We start from the raw sequence: 17,992 nt of genomic DNA on the forward strand, positions 1-17,992 counted from the left end.
TAGGTTCCCAGCTCTTCCTAGGCCGGAAGGGACCCCTGTGATATAGTCTGTTCTGGGCATAGAACAGGCCAGAGACCCTCACCCACGGACCCCAGCGTGGCGGTGACGGCTGAGCATGTGTTGGAGGCATTGGACTGGCCCTCGGAACTCCAAGCTCAGTTCCTGGCTTTGCCCCAGACTCCCTGTGTGGCACTAAGCACGACGCTTAGGTTGATGTTTTCAAACTAAATGTGATGGGAATTGTGTGTCCAAATCACCTTGTCAGGATTGGAAAATATCAACTTTAAACTCTGGCTCCAGCTGAGGATCTGGCCCACAATCAGTCGTCGCTCCATTGGAGTCGCTGGGCAGATCCCCAGGTGGTGTGACCCGGCCGTAGCTCCACTGGACTCATCTCATCCCTGTGTGTGCTCAGACACGACCGTGCTCAGAGGCATTTACCTACCTAGATAGACAGTGAGGGCAAAACCTGTCCTCACTGAGATCAAAGGCCAACCTCCCATTGGCCCTGTCTCACCAGCATTGGGGCCTACGTGTGTTCCCTGCTGGTGACTTAATACAAAGGCAAATCTCAGCGGGTGCCTGGGGCGCTGCGATCCCATCCACAGTCCAAGCGCCCCAACCAGCCCTTGCTGCTCAGGAGTTTTGAGTGACAAATGGGAAGCATTTGGAAGTGAACCGGTAAAGAGAAAAGATGGAGAATACAGCAGATCTCCATGAAATTCTGGTTGCTTCTTGCAGTCGTCAGAGGGCAGCAAAGGATAAGGAATGAGAGGGAAGCAGCATTATAGGGACTGGACGGGAGGGGATGACTCCCTGGTCTCTTCTGGCCTTGGAAACTATGGGACCATCTCATCTTCCCTCGTGTGTAACACAGGCCCTAGCACTGGTCGCATTCTGGGCTGTATTAACAGGAGGGTCGTATGTAAGACGCGGGAGGTAACTGTCCTGCTCTGCTCAGCCCTGGCGAGGCCGCAGCTGGGGTACTGTGTCCGGTTCTTGGCACCACACTTAAGGAAAGATGTGGACACATTGGAGAGAGTCCAGAGGAGAGCAACAAAAATGACCAGAGAGTTAGAAAACCTGACCTGTGAGGAAAGGTTAAAATACTGGGCATGTTTAGCCTTGAGACCAGAAGACTGAGGGGGACCTGCCAACAGGCTTCCAATAAGCAAAGGGCTGTTCTGAAGAGGACGGTGATCCATTTTTCTCCATTGCCACTGAAGGGAGGAGAAGCAGCAATGGGCTTAATCTGCAGCAAGGGAGATTCAGGTTGGATATTAGGAAAACTCTCTCTCTCTCTCTCAGGGTAATCGAGCTCTGGACCAGGCTTCCAAGGGAGGTTGTGGAATCCCCGTCACTGGAGGTTTTTAAAACCAGGTTGGACAAACACCTGTCAGGGATGATCTAGGTTTACTCTCGCTGACTCAAAGATTAAAGGATTTATTCCAAGAGGAGGTGTGAAATATACATTTGATAAGTGAAGTTTCTTGCTCAGAACTATTTCTGCTGCAGTAACTGACCAAGATGTTACCCATCATGTATCTACCCTAGGGATTATACCGCACCCAGCACTGTCATGTCTGACTCCCCAGTATTTTTCGAGTTATCCTCATAGCACAACTGGAAGTGGGAATATCATCCTCATCCCTATTTTTCAAAGGGGAAACTGAGGCACAAAGCAATGAAGAGACTTACCCAAGATCACGCTACGATTCAGTGACAGAGCTGAGAATCGAACTCAGCACCCATGTTCCCCAATCCAGGGCATCACTGGGATGCTCTCTGCAGGCCAGTCTTCGATATCGCACCCCATCAATATTTCGAGGACCACACTGTATTAAGTTTATGTATCATTGTGGGCCAGGAATTTTACATAAATCCATGGGAAAGGGCTATACCAGCTCCTCCAGGAACCAAAAATACCAGGGGAGGAGTGAGTAAAGCAAAGCAGCTCACTATCTATGTCTACACTGCACCCTACGCCCGGACTCTGACTCGTGTCTGAGCCCAAGGCCCCCTTCTGTGTGCACACAGGTCAGTCTGACTCAGCGCAGGAAGCACTCAGGATCCCAGGGTCCTAGGATGCTGCTCGGGGGATGGGTCAGAGCCCGACTCCCACTGAGACTCGGGTCCAAGCCCTGTCATTGTGCAGTGTGGACGCGGGTCAAGCCGCAGACCCGAGTCAGAAGGTCTGCACAGTGCAGTATGGACACGTTAGCACAGCTAACCCAGACTCAGCATTGTAAACCCAGGCTTCCAATGCAGCGTGGACACTCAAGCACGGGCTTGGAAACACCGAGTCCACAAGCCTGGGTTTACAATGCAGTGTAGACACCCCACCGCAAACTGATCCGCTCCACAGAAGTTCCATGCCCTCACGGGGGTTCGCACACATTGGGTCAAGCTGGCTTTTCCAGAAACGAGGAAACAAAGAAAGGACTTTTGCTCTGAAAGGATGAGCTTGAACTGACTCGGACCCATCGACGGACAGGACCTTCTGGGCTGGCGGAAGCGTTGGAAAGACTCTGACCTGCTGGGGCCCCATAAGACTGACGGGTGACTCCTGCTATGCTCAGTGTGTTTACATCGGTTTCTTGTCTTGGTTTCTCTGTGATGCTTTTACCACAGTAGAAGCCAGAAGTCCTGAGTCCCAGTCCCCCCGACTCAACCCACTAGGCCACATTTGCCTCCAGGAACCAAAACAGAACCCGGGAACGCCATGGGCCAGTCCCCTGCTCTAGTCGCTAGCATGCCAAGCCCAGCCAGAGCCAAGGAGAGGACCTAGGAGCCAGGACCAGACGGGAACGGATGGGGCATTATAGGCTGGAGGGTTCATACATCAATGGGTGTGCTACAGTACATGAGGCTGTTTATGGTCACATACGTGTGAGTACAGACGGTTGTATGATTTTATTTTGTTATTCTGTGTGTGGATTTTTTATCAAATCTATCTATCTATCTATCTAAAGGCTCAGAAATACAGACTGGGTCTGCTTCAAAGTCCACTGGAGTCAGCTGGAAGCTGGGATATCCAAAGGCGCCGAAGGGAGCTAGGTAATCAGCTTCTACCAACGGAGTTTATCTAAAGACCACTGGAAAGACTCACTCTGGCTGGAGTTTTCAATGGGAGTTGGTTCCCCAGCTCTCTCTGAAAGAGCCTTTCCTCTGACTTCATTGGGTTTGGAACAGGATAGTAGGTTGGGATTTTCAATTTGCAAACGCCTCGTAATTTGCGAAAGCCTCGTAATATGGGCTGAAATACTGTGCCCGTTGAAGTCGAAGACAAAACCGCCTTTGATTTCAATGGACCAGGGTGTCACTGCTGGTATTGAAGTTCCATTATTCATAGCGGGAAGTGAGAATTAAGATCTCTGAATTCCGTCTGGCCTTTGGGGAAATCTCCGTCCCAGGGCAGCATTCCTTCAGGCCTTAAGGCAATTAATCCATTACCTGGTATCTTAATCCTTCCCTGGAGTCGCTGCGCAATGTGGCTGTAAATTGAATTTGCTGAGTTGCCTTCTCAGACATGGAAAGGCTGAAATAGGGACACCACCCAGCACAGAGTCATATGGTGAAAACTGTTCAAAGGGGGTCAGTGCTGGTTAACATGAAGTGGGAAAACTGTTTGCTTCTTCCGTATGTTCCTGCAGTTTCTTGATAAAAACAGCACTTTCTTTCCAGGGAATTAACCAGCTGAGGTCTTTCATCATTTGCTAGAGTCCCAGGATGTCCTGAGAAGGGCCCAGTGCTGCCCAGGATGGACACAGCGTGAGCATTAACCATCAAGATGGACGGTCAGGTTTTGAAGCATTTCTTCCTGTGGTAGAGAATTCAGCAGCTGGTGAACGGGGAGGGATTCACAACACGCAGCACGGGGCAAGCTTCCTCCATCTGCTGCCTGATTCCACCTTTCAGCCTTCACCACAGAATTGCACTTGCCAACACAGCACTGTTCAGCTGGAAAATGACTGACCAGCTCTAGTCTGGACCTAGGCAGAGAGGAAATGAAGAATTAAGCCAATCACTGTGCTCATGTTTGCGTTCAGGATTGTCCAACGAAGAGAAAACTGCCATTACGACAAAGTGAGGTTGTGTTTGGACAAGGAAAGATCCTGTTGGTCTGGCTGGCTGTCCAGTAGCTGAACTCCATGCAGATGGGACTAGGTTGACACTGGATGGCTCATGCAGGGCGAGGTCAGTGCAGCCACCTCTGGGGTGGGGGCCGGGGGCTGTTTATAGAGGGACCCCTCAATCATTTGTAAAAAGGGAAGAGATGTGCGACACTGATGCAGGCAATCCCGAGGACTCCCCCACAATGCAGAGAGGAGGCGGTGGCTGTGAGCAGCGTGGGGGTTACTCAAGAGTGGGTCAGAGTGGGGTGGAGCTGGGGGGCAGCCATCGCTCCTCTTCAGCCATCGCTCCTCTTCAGTGGGAGGCAGATGCATCCGAACTGGTGGCAGAGATGGGATCCCAGCTGGGGGTTTGCTCCGGGCTGGGCACAGGCCGCCCAGGTGGGTCTGCACCCAGTGTCCCCTGCTGGCCCTCGGGCTCCCAGTTGGACGCCCAGGGTAGTTTGGGGAGTGGGTGCGGGGATCCTGGAGGGGGCTCAGAGCCCGAAGATGGCAGGGCCAACGCTGCAGCCCAGCAGGGCGTTGGCGGCTTCCAGGCACTCGCTTAGCCGGGCCCCTGAAATGAGAGGGGGGCACTGGAGAGACACCAGCCCAGGGAACGAGGGGAGGGCCTGGGGGCAAAAGGAACAGAGCTCACAGCATGTGGGGGACTGGTGTGGGGGTTGGGAAGCTGGGAAGTAAAGGTGCTGGGGGGCGGGGCATGGAAACCCCGGAAGGGTGCTGGGATTGGGATGGGGAGAGGCTGGGGACGGGGGCTCTCGAGGGCTGGGCTGTGGGACCCTGGGGGGCAGGAATCTCAGGAATGGGGACCCATGGGGCACAGGCTCTCAGGGCCCTGAAGGGGGCTGGGCTATAGGACATGAGGGGCAGGCTCATGGCTCTGGGCCATGAGGATGGAGGTTCCTGGGGTCCAGGCTCAGGGGCCCCATGGGGCAGGGACTCTCAGGGTTGAGACCTTGGACACTGTCCCTGCACCTCACCCACCAGGCCCCCTCTCACCTGCTCAGTCCTGCACCCAGACCACAGCCTTGGCCTCCAGCAGCTCGACTCGTCACGCTACCCCACGGCCCAGTCGTGTAGCCAGACCATGGCCAGCACCGTGGCCCAGATGCTGGGGGTCACGTCCTGTGGGGGGCAGGATAGAGACAGCCTGAGTCAGCGCCCAGCCTGGCCCCCTCCCCTGACCTCCATCCCTCACCCAGCCCTCCCCCTTCTCTAGGGACCCCCTACTCCATCCCCCCACCCCGACTCGGAGGGTTCCTATGGCCCCCGCTCCAGCACCATGGACCCTCTACCCAGATGCCCAGTGCCGTGTCCAGGGAGTAGAGAGATGGCCTGAGACAGGGCCCAACTTGGGCGCCTACATCTGGCCCTGGGCCCCCTCGATCCAATGCTCCGACCCCATTAGGGGGTTCCCAGCCCCCCGATCTGGGCCCGTCTCGCCCACTGGGCTCCAGGTTCAGGGGTCCTTTAATCCAGTCACCCTCAGACTCCCCCCCCAAATGGGTCGCCCCCAATCTCATCTGGGAGCAGAGAACAGGCCCAATCAATGGCACCTGCCCCAGATCTCTCCCCTCTCCTCTGCACCCCCGTTCACCTCACTGGGTATCCTCCCCCTGGCGTCAGTCTCGCTCACCCCCAGCACAGCAGCCAGCCAGGGGTCCAGGTTCCACAAGACGTCGGCATTTTGCAGAGACACCAGCCTCAGCAAGGGAGACTCCTCCGGTGCCCGCTCTGGGGAGAGACACAGGGAGATGGGGCTGGCACAGGGTTGTGGGTACCGAACAGCGACATGGCCTGTCCAGGCTGGGGGACAGCCAACAGCCTTAACGGTCACCCTCTGTGTGGCCTTAACTCTGTCCCTCTATGGGTGTCCTTAACCTGCTCTTCTGCACCCTTAACCCCACCACAGTCATCCTTAACTCTGCCCCTTCTTGCACCCATGGGATGACAATTAACTTTCAATCCGAGATGGGCACCCAACTCCCTGTGACTGTTCCTGCCCAGGCATTAATTCCACAACCCCACGGTGTTTCTCAAACACAGTCTGTCCCCGGGACTATCCCCCACTACAACCTGCGATACAGACCTATGGCCGGAGAGAGACACAAGAGTCTAAAGGGGTAGCGGGGGATGGGATGTTACAGAGTTTATATGATATTATAGCCATGCATGGGCCAGGGTTACGGGGCAGAGTTAAAGTTATCTGGGCTACAGTCACTTTGTATTTCCAGACTCTCCAAATGCAGGTTTTAAGGTAACTTTAAAATTTCTGCCTTTCGTGGGTTTCTTCGTTTATAAACCAGAAGGTGCCAAGAAAGACTTTTGCCCCTGAACTAGCCTGTACAAACCTCCAAGCTCAGACCCAGCTTCACAAGGTTTTTTTGCCTGGGAATTTCCCTCTGGCTTTATTTCAGAGAAAACTGCTCAGAGACATTCCTATTACGAAAAACTATTGATCCCTGCCCCACACACACCCCCTTAGCTCACTGACACAAACTCACACCCCAAATTCCACCTTCACAGAGTTTTTTGCCTGGGGGTTTCCTTATTTTTTTAGTCATTTTCTTTCGAGATAATTTGCTTCACAACACTAAAAAAAACAGCCAAGAAATCCCCCTCCCTCAGCGACACAAAGGTTTTTCACCCAGGAATTTCCTTCGTTTTCTATGTCGTTTTTAAAGACTTGCACAGCTCCGTGACCTTCAGGGCACATGGGTCTCTAACCCGATGAAGCGTCACCCTGGCGTTTGCCCACCCCCGGAGTCCTGACTCCCAGCCCCCTTCACCGTTCTGGGGTGCCGTCTCTGGTGGGGCCCCCTGATTGCAGGACTGTCTGCCCTTGTGTTGGGCCCCCCCGGCTGAGCTTTGGGAGGCCACGGAGCCAGGACAGGCGCTTGCGAGGGAGGAGATGGCCGGCGCTGGACTTTGGGAGCTGCAGGCATGCGGGGCAGAGGTACTCACGTGCCGCAGCCAAGTCACGGGACAAGCGCCCGAAGACGCTGCGCTGGTTCGGTTCGTCCAGGCGCACTCCGCTCGCCGGCCGCTCGCAGATGGGGTCTATGGAGACCCAGTCTATCGCCTCCATATAGTCCATGATGAAATCGAAATTTAGCGAGTAGATGGACAGACACAGAGACAGACAGACACGAAAACAGACCCAGAGAAGCAAAGGGAGGGAAGAGAATTCCGTCCCCCCCCAGACACTTAGAGCCAACGCACCGCTGGGACCCTTCCTCCGTACCCCCCAGCCCCTTTCCCCGAGCTGGGACCCCCCCACACCCAGCCCCATCCTCCTCTCCCCGCAGCTCCATCACAGCCAGGATCTCCCAGCTCTTGCCCCTTCCCCCCTGGCTGTGACCCCCAGATCCAGTCCCCACAGCCCCATTCTTCTCCCCCCAGCCAGGACCCCTCCTCCAGCCCCAGGGGATGCAGGGGTGGGTGCTGCACTCCATGGATGAGGGCAGGATGCTGGGGGGCGAGAGGCCCCTACTAGCCAGGTCTGCTCATGACAGCAATGTGCCCGCCCCTCCTGTCCCTGCATCTGCCCGGGTCGGTCTGTCTGTCTGACTGGGTCTGTTTCTCTCTCTGCGTCTCTCCGTCCTGTCCCCGTCTGGGTCTGTCGGCTGATTCTCGGTCTCTGTCCCTGTCTGACTCTGGGTCTCCGCATGCCTGTCTACTTCTGTCTGTCTGTCTGGCACAGACCCCTCTCTTCCGGCTGGGGTGGGGGGCGGTGCTACTCCCCGTCTCACCATGCTAGTGCCCCTGCTCTCCCCATGCCCTGGAGGTATGGGGATTGGGGTCGCCGTCACCCTGGAGCAGGGAGGGGGCAGCACAGCCCCCGGGAGTCAGGGGGGCAGGGAGAGGGGCAAAGGGACATTACCCCATAAACATGATGCCCCCTGCATGCCCCTTCTGGGTCCCCCCCTCTTACACTGGGATCCCCCTGTGCTGGGATCCCTCCCTCGCGCCAGGTTCCCCCCACCTCCCCATACCGCCCCCAGTGCCAGGTTCCCCCTCCCACCCGAGTTTCCCCCACATGCTGAGTCCTCCCCTGGCGCCAGGAGCCCCAGCTGCTTTGGGGGTTACCTGCCAGCGGGACATCCCACCTCACCAGCTGCCCCCGCTCCATGTCCACCCCCACGTAGGCCGTGAGGGAGCAGACGATCCCCGAGCTCAGGCTGGCCTCCAGTGCCCGGCGCCCGTCCCCCTCCGACCCCGCGCCCACGGCCCGCTCCAGCTCCAGCAGCAGCGACTTGGCGGCCAGCCGATGTACGGGCAGCCTGTGCCAGGGAGAGAGATTCACAGGGTCAGCCCTGGACACCTGAGTTCTAGCCGCTACGGAGAGGGGAGCAGGGTCTAGTGGGATGGAGGTGGGTGGGTGCCAGGACTCCTGGGTTCTATCCTGGCCCCGGGAAGGGAGTGGGGTCTAGTGGTCACAGAAGGGGGGCTGGTCCCATCCTGTCTCTGTGCTGCTGGGGTGAGGATGTGGGGGGGCAGGACACAGCTGCCTGGGGTGGGGGATGGGAGCCAGGGGAGCATTGCTGTCACCTGTCTCCATCCTGTGGCTGCAGGGAGAACTGCGGCGTCTCCTTGTAGGTCTGGTCCTGGATGTGATACTGCAGGGTGATGCCCCCCATGGGAATGTCTGGGGGCTGTGGGGAAAGAAAGGTGGTCAGAGGTAGAATGCAAGGGGGGAGAAGATGCCCTGGGACCCCTCAGACCCAGCTTACAGAACAAAGGGGGCAAATACACCCAATGAACACCACTTGGGGGGCTGGCTTAGTAAGCCCAATGGCCGTCATTAGGGTCCAGAGATTACAATCCCCATTGAGCTCAATGGGGCTGGGGCAGCTCAGAGACTTCCAGCCCAGTGGCTATCATTAGAGATCAGAGTTATCGATCCCCACCGAGGTCTCGTCTACACTACATACCTTGGTAGAACTACATCGCTCAGGGGCATGAAAAATCCACACCCATGAGTGGCGTAGTTACACGGACCTTAGCCCCCTGTGCAGACGGTGCTACGTTGGCAAGAAAGCTTCTCCCGTCGGCTTAGAGCGTCTTCACCAGACGTGCTACAGCGGTGCAGCTGCACCGATGAAAACTTATAGTGTAGACTTGCCCTGAGATCAATGCAGCCAGGCTGGTACAGAGACCTGCCGCCCAATGGCCATCATTAGGGGTCAGATTTAACAATTCCAACACAGATCAATGGGGCTGCGGTAACACAGAGATCCCTGGCCCAATGGCCATCGTTAGGGGTCAGAGTGAACTCTCCCCATTCAGAACAATGGGGCTGGGGTAGCTCGGGGAGCTCCAGCCAATGACCATCATTAGAGGCCAGAGTTATCGCCCAGGAGGGGACTGTGGGGCTCCTGCCTCAGTCACTGACCCCGAGCCCTGGGGGCACCCCAGTTCGGGGGACCTCGCTCTCCCACCTGGGGCTGCCCGCGGAGCTGGGCGTAGACAAGGCACCGCTGCCCAGCAAAGATCACCTCGGGGTCCCAGTGCAGCAGCTCCGCCTGGATCCCAGGGGGCAGATCCCAGCTCAGTGAGATCCCGGTCACTGCCAGCTGCAGGGCCCACTTCAGAGACTGCGGCACCTGGCGGGGAACCGGCACACACGGTGGGCCAGGACACCTGGGTCCTGTCACCAGCTCTGGAGGGGAGTGGGGTCTAGTAGGCTAGAGTGGGGGAGCTGGGAGCCAGGATTGCTGGGTTCTCACCTTGGGCTGCACGCGGTCCTGGCCGGTGATGAACTCGGCGCTGCCCCCGACTGCCCGAGCAATGTCTTTGATCAGAGCCGTGGAGGCCCCGTCCCCAATGCCGAAGGAGAAGCACCTGGGGGGGGGGGGCAGAGACCGGAGGGGGAGGGGCAGAGCTGGTGGGGCCCATCCAGTGCTGGGTGGGGGCAGGGCAGTTGGAGGGGGGCCAGTAGGGCTGGCTGGACTGGGGGGGGGGGCTCCCTATGCTCGTGGGACTGGAAGGCAGGGTGAGGCAAAGGGTTGGGCAGATGTTGGGCACTATGGTGGTGGGGGTCCACATGATGGCAATGCTAATGGGGGCAGGGCTGGGGGGGGGTTAGGCACCCCCAGTTACCTGTGGGTCCTCTGCGATTATGTCCTGGGTGTTCTCTACCTCCCCATCCGTAAACACGAACAGCTGAGGGGAGGAGAGACGCTGTCAGAGCCAGGGACCCCAACCTCCTCAGAGACACCCCCTCCCTGTTGGGAACGGGAGCAGCCCCTTGGAGAGTCTGCCCCACTGACCTTCCCAGAGACCCCCAGCCCCATCCCTCCCCTCCCAGAGATCTCCCCTGAGGGGCTGACAGACGGGGACTGCTGACCTCCCCTATCTCTGTGACCCCCAACCCCGAGGCATGACCCCAAACCATCACCTGTTCACCGGCCCCTGGAGACAAGAACCCACCGACTGCTGTGGCCACTTTTCCAGGAGCTCCCTCCTGACCCCCCACCAGTGACCTCCCTGCCCCTCCCGGCTGCAGGGCACCCCCCAGAGCTGGGCACAGCACAAAGCGCTGCCCCTCCAGCTCTATACAGAGGTACCTCCCCCCCGGGTTGCTACGTGCCACGCCCTGCTCACACCCCCAGGGGCAGTGGCCCCCATCTGGCCCAGAGCCCCAGGCCCACTCTGAGCAACCCCTTGGCCCCGCTCGGCTGCCCCCCAGGGCCCCCAGCCCCTCTCCGATCCCCTCTCCCAGGGTCTCCCCCTTGAACAGCCTCTGAGGGGAGTGTGGGGGGGAAGGTGGGCAAAGAGGGGCCTGTAATGGCGTATGGCCCACAGCGACAGCTGGGAGCAAACACCCCATGGGCGGCAGCGGGGCACTGGGAGTGGGGGGGCGCTCAGAGTTATTGCAGAGAATCCTTCCCAGGGGGCTGGCTGGGGGGGGTCTTGCCCCCATCCTCCGGGCAAGCTGACCCCCACGTTTGGGGTGGGGAAGGGATTTTCCCCTGGCTCAGACTGGCAGAGACCCGAGGGGGTTGGTCTCCCTCAGCAGCCTGGGGCACTCACTGGTTTGAACCGGAGCAACTGGGGGGAGTCGCTGTGACCTGACGCCTGTAACTCAGGGTTTGGGGGTGCCGGTGACTCAGCCTGAGGGGTGGGGCTGTCCCCGGGGGGAGCGAGGAGCTGGGGCCTGATAAGATGGTCAGGACGGTCCCTTCTATCCTGAAAGTCTGTGAGTCTGTCCCCGCAGGCCCGCATCCCTCTCTGCGACCCCCCACATCACCCCTCGGCCCCACAATCACTCTCCAGGCCCGCCCCAGGATGCCCCTCCGGCTGGCCCCGGCGCCCCGGCACCTGGCGTGGGTGCCCGTCCCGGCAGGGGCTGCGGTAAACGGCTCGTAGCGGCTCCAAGATCTCGGTGCCCCCCAGGTTAGCCTGGAGCAGCCGGAGGCGCTGCAGGGACTCGGCCTTGGTCTGCTGGGTATTCTCCACGCTCTGCCTGCGGGGGGCGCCGACAGGTCTGGGGCTGGGACAGCCGGAGCCAGGGACACCCTGCCCCCAGCCAGCCCTGCCCCCTCACCCACCGACACCCCTGTCCCCCAACCAGCCCTGCCCCCTCACCCACCGACACCCCTGTCCCCTAACCAGCCCTGCCCCCAACCCACCGACACCCCTGTCCCCCAACCAGCCCTGCCCCCTCACCCACCGACACCCCTGTCCCCTAACCAGCCCTGCCCCCTCACCCACCGACACCCCTGTCCCCCAACCAGCCCTGCCCCCAACCCACCGACACCCCTGTCCCCCAACCAGCCCTGCCCCCTCACCCACCGACACCCCTGTCTCCCAACCAGCCCTGCCCCCTCACCCACCGACACCCCTGTCCCCCAACCAGCCCTGCCCCCTCACCCACCAACACCCCTGTCCCCCAACCAGCCCTGCCCCCAACCCACCGACACCCCTGTCCCCTAACCAGCCCTGCCCCCTCACCCACCGACACCCCTGTCCCCCAACCAGCCCTGCCCCCTCACCCACCGACACCCCTGTCCCCCAACCAGCCCTGCCCCCTCACCCACCGACACCCCTGTCCCCCAACCAGCCCTGCCCCCTCACCCACCAACACCCCTGTCCCCCAACCAGCCCTGCCCCCAACCCACCGACACCCCTGTCCCCTAACCAGCCCTGCCCCCTCACCCACCGACACCCCTGTCCCCCAACCAGCCCTGCCCCCTCACCTACCGACACCCCTGTCCCCCAACCAGCCCTGCCCCCTCACCCACCGACACCCCTGTCCCCTAACCAGCCCTGCCCCCAACCCACCGACACCCCTGTCCCCCAACCAGTCCTGCCCCCTCACCCACCGACACCCCTGTCCCCCAACCAGCCCTGCCCCCTCACCCACCGACACCCCTGTCCCCTAACCAGCCCTGCCCCCTCACCCACCGACACCCCTGTCCCCCAACCAGCCCTGCCCCCAACCCACCGACACCCGTCCCCCAACCAGCCCTGCCCCCAACAAACAGACATGCCCTGACCCCCAACCCACAGACACACCCTGCCCCCTAACCAGCCCTGCCCCCTCACCCACCAACACCCCTGCCCCCTAACCAGCCCTGCCCGCAACAGACATGCCCTGACCCGCAACCCACTGACACCCCCTAACCAGCCCTGCCCCAAGCCCCAGACACCCCCTGCCCCCTAACCAGCCCTGCCCCCAACAGACAGACATGCCCTGCCCCCTAACCAGCCCTGTCCCCAACCCACCGACACCCCCTGCCCCCAACAAACAGACATGCCCTGACCCCAACCCACAGACACACCCTGCCCCCTAACTAAGAGACACCCTCTGTCCGCTAACCAGCCTTGCCCCCTAACCCAGACAGCCCCCTCCCTGCCCTTCGGACTCACGGGTAGAAGGACTCGAACTCAGACCCAAAGCCATAGATGTTGAAATAACAGCCCAGGGGCAAACTCTTCAACAGGAGGACCAGGGTCTCCTGGGGACAGACAGACGGATGGAGAGTCAGCCCCACGGGCCCAGCCAGCCTGGGCTGCTCCCCCGGCACGGCCCCACGGGCCCATCTAGCGCGTCCCTTGGTGCTGTTGATGCGCTGGCGGGACAGGTCTCTGCGTCCATGGGGCAGGCCGTGCTGCTGGAGCGGCCCAGCAGGAGGACGAACTCCCCGGCTGGCTCTGGGCCGGCACCACCTCGGGCACTCTGGGCAGCAGGGTCATCATCACGGCTGGGTCGCCCATCGGGAGCCTGCGGGGAGATGGGGGCCAGCCCCCAAACAGGGTGGGCATGGGGTCGAAACGCTGTGAGCCACCCCCTCAGAGCCCCATGACTGTCCCCAGAGACCCACCCCCACTGCTCTGTCCCTCCCCACCCCCTCTCCCCTTAAATCCCCCCCACCCCCGTACCCAGCCCCCCAGTGCCTGCTCTCCCATCCCCAGTTCTCCCCCATGCCTCCCAAACCTGCAGTGCTCCCCAGTGCCCGCCTGCTCCCAGACACCCCGTCCTGCCAACGCCAGCTCTGCCAAGATCTCCCGCTCCTGTCCCCCCACCCTCGCCTGCCTCCAGATTCCCCCAGCACCCACCTACAGCAGCCCTAGGACTCCCCATTCCCCCATCATCCCCCTCATTGCACCATGCCCCCCCCCGATCCTATGTCACCGCTCAGCACCTACCTCACCCTCCCCAGATTCCCACCCTATGGATCCCCCTCTGCGCCCCCGCCCGGGGTAGTAGGGTTCAGGATCCCCTCCCGCACCTGGCTCGGCTCCGGGCAGCCCGGCCTCCAGCACCGCGCTGGGTTTGGGTGGCTCCGTGTAATACACCAGCAGCTCCAACTCCCTGTCCCACAGGGGGCCTGGGCCAGCGACACCTGGGGGGTGACAGACACACAGTCACCTCCACACGGTTCCGGGGGGGGGGCAGGGTCCCGCTGGCTCTCGCGCCCGGCTCGGCACCCCCCAATGGAGACGGGGTGAGGGGCAGACCCTGGGAACGCTGGCTGGGCCCCCTGGGTTAGGTGGAGAAAAGAGAAGGAAAAACAACCCCAAAGGCCAACGTGGGAACTTGGCTTTTCCTGGTGAAAAATTGCAAAAGTTTGACATTTTGGGGGAGTCTAAATCTTTCCAATTTGGGGGTGACATTTTCCTGGTCCCCCCACCTCCATTTACTTCCATTGAGAAACAAGAAGAGGGAAAATCCCAGACACTAAAGACTTACAGAGCCCAGCGACTGCCAGGGATTTCATCCCCAAACTGGCAGATTTCTGGGAAATTCCCCAGATCCGTTGCTGTCACTCGATCCCCCACCCCCTCAATCACCCAAAGAGTCTGGCCCATGCTCCCCCTTTCGGGACCCACCCCGCCCTACACCACATCTCTCACCCCCGGGACCTTCCCCCCACCCACAGCCCCGTTCCCTGGAACCCACCCCTCAGCCCAGAACCCTCCCCCTGCCCCACCCCCAGCACCCTCCTCCCAGCAGGGATGGCTGGGACCCAGGTGTCCAGGTGAGCCCTTACCTGGGCAGTGGTTAGGTTCCCGGCTGTATAGCTCAGGGGGGTGAGGGGGCAGTTGGAGAGCACGTGGTCGATGCCGTGGGGCGACTGCAGCATGGCGCTTCGGCTCAGGGTGTAGGGCAGCTCCCCCTGGAGGACCCGTGGGACCTCCTGGGTGATGTTCTCCCCATCCCACCCTGCAGAGAGAGACACAGGGGTGAGGGCCAGGGGGCTGGGAGAGTGGGGGGAAGATGGGGGGTATGAGTTATTGGGGGGGTATTGGGCTTGGATATCAGGGGATTTTGGGATGGCTGGGGTGGGTCATATACCCTGGGGCGGGGACTGCAGACCCTGGGGGGGTGGGGCACACTTACCTCAGGGAAGACAGTAGTGGCCTATGGGGCATTATGGGGGCTATATGGGTCTTTCACTGTGGGGTACGTAGAAGGGGCTATGGAGGTTTCAGGGGGTACAGGCTGCGGGGTCACTCACAGTGGGGTGTGTAGCTGGGGTTCTGGGGGCTACGTGGTACAGGGAGCTATGCGGGATCTAGGGCACCTAAAGGTCTGGTCTCAACATGGGGTATGTAAAAGGGGTGCAGCATGGCTGGAAGCACACAGCTGGGGTACAGGGGAGTATGGGGGGATCTGTGGGTCTCACCATGGGGCATGTGCGGGGTGGGCGGGGGTCTGTTGGTGTCACAGTGATGGGGGTAGGGGATCTGTGGGTCTCACCGGAGGGCACGGAGTGGGGACAGGGGGATCTGTGGGTCTCACAGTGGGGCATGTAGCAGAGGCGCAGGGGGATCTGTGGGTCTCACTGTGGGGCGTGTAGCGAGGGTGTAGCACGGTCGGTAGCACGTAGCGGGTGGCCCCGTCCCCGTACAGCTCCTGTGCCTGCCAGGAAAAACAGGGTCACCCCGAGATCCCTGTCCCCCAAGATCCCCTGCCCCCCCCAACCAGCACATCCCTGTACAGCTCATGCACCCGCTGGGAGAGATGGGGTCACCCCGAGATCCCTTCAGCCCGGTCCCCTCCTCTCTCCCCCCCGGGACCCTTGCCCCCAGCACCTACCTCTTCTCCTGGAGCTGGGCCTGGATCCAGGCCCCCTGCAGCCAGGCCTGGAAGGCGTCGACAGCCGCCTCGGCGTCCACGGGGAATTTGAACACAGACTCCACGGGCCCCGGCTCCTCGTTCCTGCAGAGCAGCTGGCAGCCCATGTCCGCCACAAAGCCTCAGATCAACACCGACACCGAGCTGCGGTGCAGGGGCACTGGGGGGAGGGGGACATCAGCCACAGACCCCCCACGGGCACCGGGGGGAGGAGCCACGTCAGCCATGGGGCAACCCTCCCCCGCAGCCCTGACTCACCCGGCTCCTTGGAGCTGGTCAGGAGGCTGCAACTCATCATCTCGGCTCTGGGGTCGGGGATCTGTGTGAGGGGAAGGTTGGGGGGTGAGATACGGGGTTCCCATGGAATCTGATGGGCACAGGGTGCCCTGACACCCCCCCCCCCACACACACACACTCGGCGATGGCTCTGAGACCCCAGCCCCACCCCTCTGCTCAGCCAGGTCCTGTGGCAGGGAGTCCCACAGGCCCAAGCTCCTAAGATCAGAGTCACGGCTCTGCTGCAACTGCGCCAGCCCCCCGCAGGGAGGGGCAGGCAGGGACTGGGGTACAGCTGGCAGTTGGGGGATGGAGAGAGAAACATAGGGGGGTGTATGGGGATGGATGGACAGATGGAAGGAAGGAGAGGTGCAGGGGTCAGACAGACAGACGGAATGAAGGGGGATGGGGGACTCGTGCGTTAGAATGAGGGGGCTGGGAGCCAGGACTGCTGGGTTTTATCCCCAGCCCCTGGGGGGGCCCCTGGAACAGCGACAGGGGTTGCAGGGGACCCGGCTCGGTCACTGGGGGGTTGTTAACCCGGCTAGGCCCTTCTCCCCACTGTCGCCCTGCAGAGAAGCGGAGGTTTGTGGAGCAGGCTCCAGCTCCTGGACATTCTTGGCAGGGACACGGCCCTGCTATTTACTCAGCTTTCACCCCAGGCGGGAGCAGTCGCCATAGACCCCCCGCCCCAACGGGGGTGAAATCCAGCCCTTGGCCGTGCCCAGGGGCTCCCGGCGTTCTTGCTCCACGCCCCCGAGCCGTTTGGCCTGGGCCTTGGATTTGCTCCCTTACGACGGGGTTAGAGGACGGCAGCCGGTTGATTTCTCCCGCAGCAGAAATCTGGCTCTGAGGCGCGCAGGGAGTCTCTGCGGAGGAGCGGGGAGCTGAGGGTGGGATGGGGGCGAGGAACGCCAGAGCTGCCGTGAGCGAGAGGGGCTCCCAACCCCACTCTCCGAGCCTCGTTTCTGCTCGCCACCACTCCAGCCCCCTGGAGAATTCCCAGCTGGAAGGTGGGACGGGGAGACTGGGATCACCTGGGGGGTCGGGGGGGGGGGGAACGTAGGCAGATTTCTAGACAAACCTCCCGCCCGGCTTCACACATGGTCCAGGATGGAGAATCCACCCAAGGCCCCGGGGGGTTGGGCCAGCAGCTAATTCCCCCCCCTCCCCGCCAGACAGGTGAGCCTCCCTCCTCGCCTGAATTCATCTGCCTGCAACTCCCAGCCACAGGACAGGCCACGTTCCCCCCGCAGGTATTTACCGCCTCTCTGGGCTGCGCTCCCTAGGCTGGGAAAGGGCTGAGGCCAGGGCAGGGCTCCAGCGGGGCGCGGGGGCGGGTCGGTTGGTCCCGGCACTGAACTCTGATGCCTAATTCCCCGCCCGGAGGAAGGGAGTCGGCGTGAAACTTCGGCCGATTCACAGGCGGCGGCTCCTGCTGCAGCAGCTGCTTCTTGGGGTGCGAGGGAGCCGCAGGGCGGGGTGGGCGGGGGTGGGGGGCCCAGACCAGGGGGTGGGGGGCCCTGGACACGGAGGGGAAGAGGGGGCTGGGGCCAGGCCCCCCAAGGGCAGGGGCTCGACTGGGGCCCGATCCGCACCCCCGGTACCTTCTCGCTCGGTCTCTGAGCAGCGAGGCCCTGAGCCAGGCTGGGGGGGAGAGTGTCCCCGCGAGCCCCGCCCGGGAGCGTCTACAAACGCCTCACCCCCCACCCAACCCAGCCAGGGAGCGTCTGCAAACGCCTCACCCCCCCACCCAACCCAGCCAGGGAGCGTCTGCCAGCTCCCCGTCCCCAGCTTCTATAACCCAGGGACCGTCTGCACAGTCAACGCCCCCCAAGCCGGGAGCCAGGGACTGTCTGCAAACTCTTCGCTCCACACATCCTGCCATGTCCCCCCATTGAACTGGGGCTGGGGAGGGGGGGGGGGTCTCCAGACTGCCCCTTGCTCCTTCCTCCCCCTTTATGGTGCAAAAAGCGGGGAGGATTGTGGATGCAAA

At 61.2% G+C, this 17,992-nt stretch overlaps 2 pseudogenes; both read right to left on the reverse strand.

Moving 5' to 3' along the window:
• Positions 1 to 4,609: 4,609 nt before the first annotated feature.
• Positions 4,610 to 15,278, reverse strand: LOC144274082 (von Willebrand factor A domain-containing protein 5A-like; annotated as a pseudogene).
• A 399-nt stretch (positions 15,279 to 15,677) lies between these two features.
• Positions 15,678 to 16,018, reverse strand: LOC144274084 (von Willebrand factor A domain-containing protein 5A-like; annotated as a pseudogene).
• Between the last annotated feature and the right edge of the window lie 1,974 nt (positions 16,019 to 17,992).

The sequence above is a fragment of the Eretmochelys imbricata genome, chromosome 14, assembly GCF_965152235.1.
Source record: "Eretmochelys imbricata isolate rEreImb1 chromosome 14, rEreImb1.hap1, whole genome shotgun sequence".
In the NCBI taxonomy this organism is placed as follows: Eukaryota; Metazoa; Chordata; order Testudines; family Cheloniidae; genus Eretmochelys; species Eretmochelys imbricata.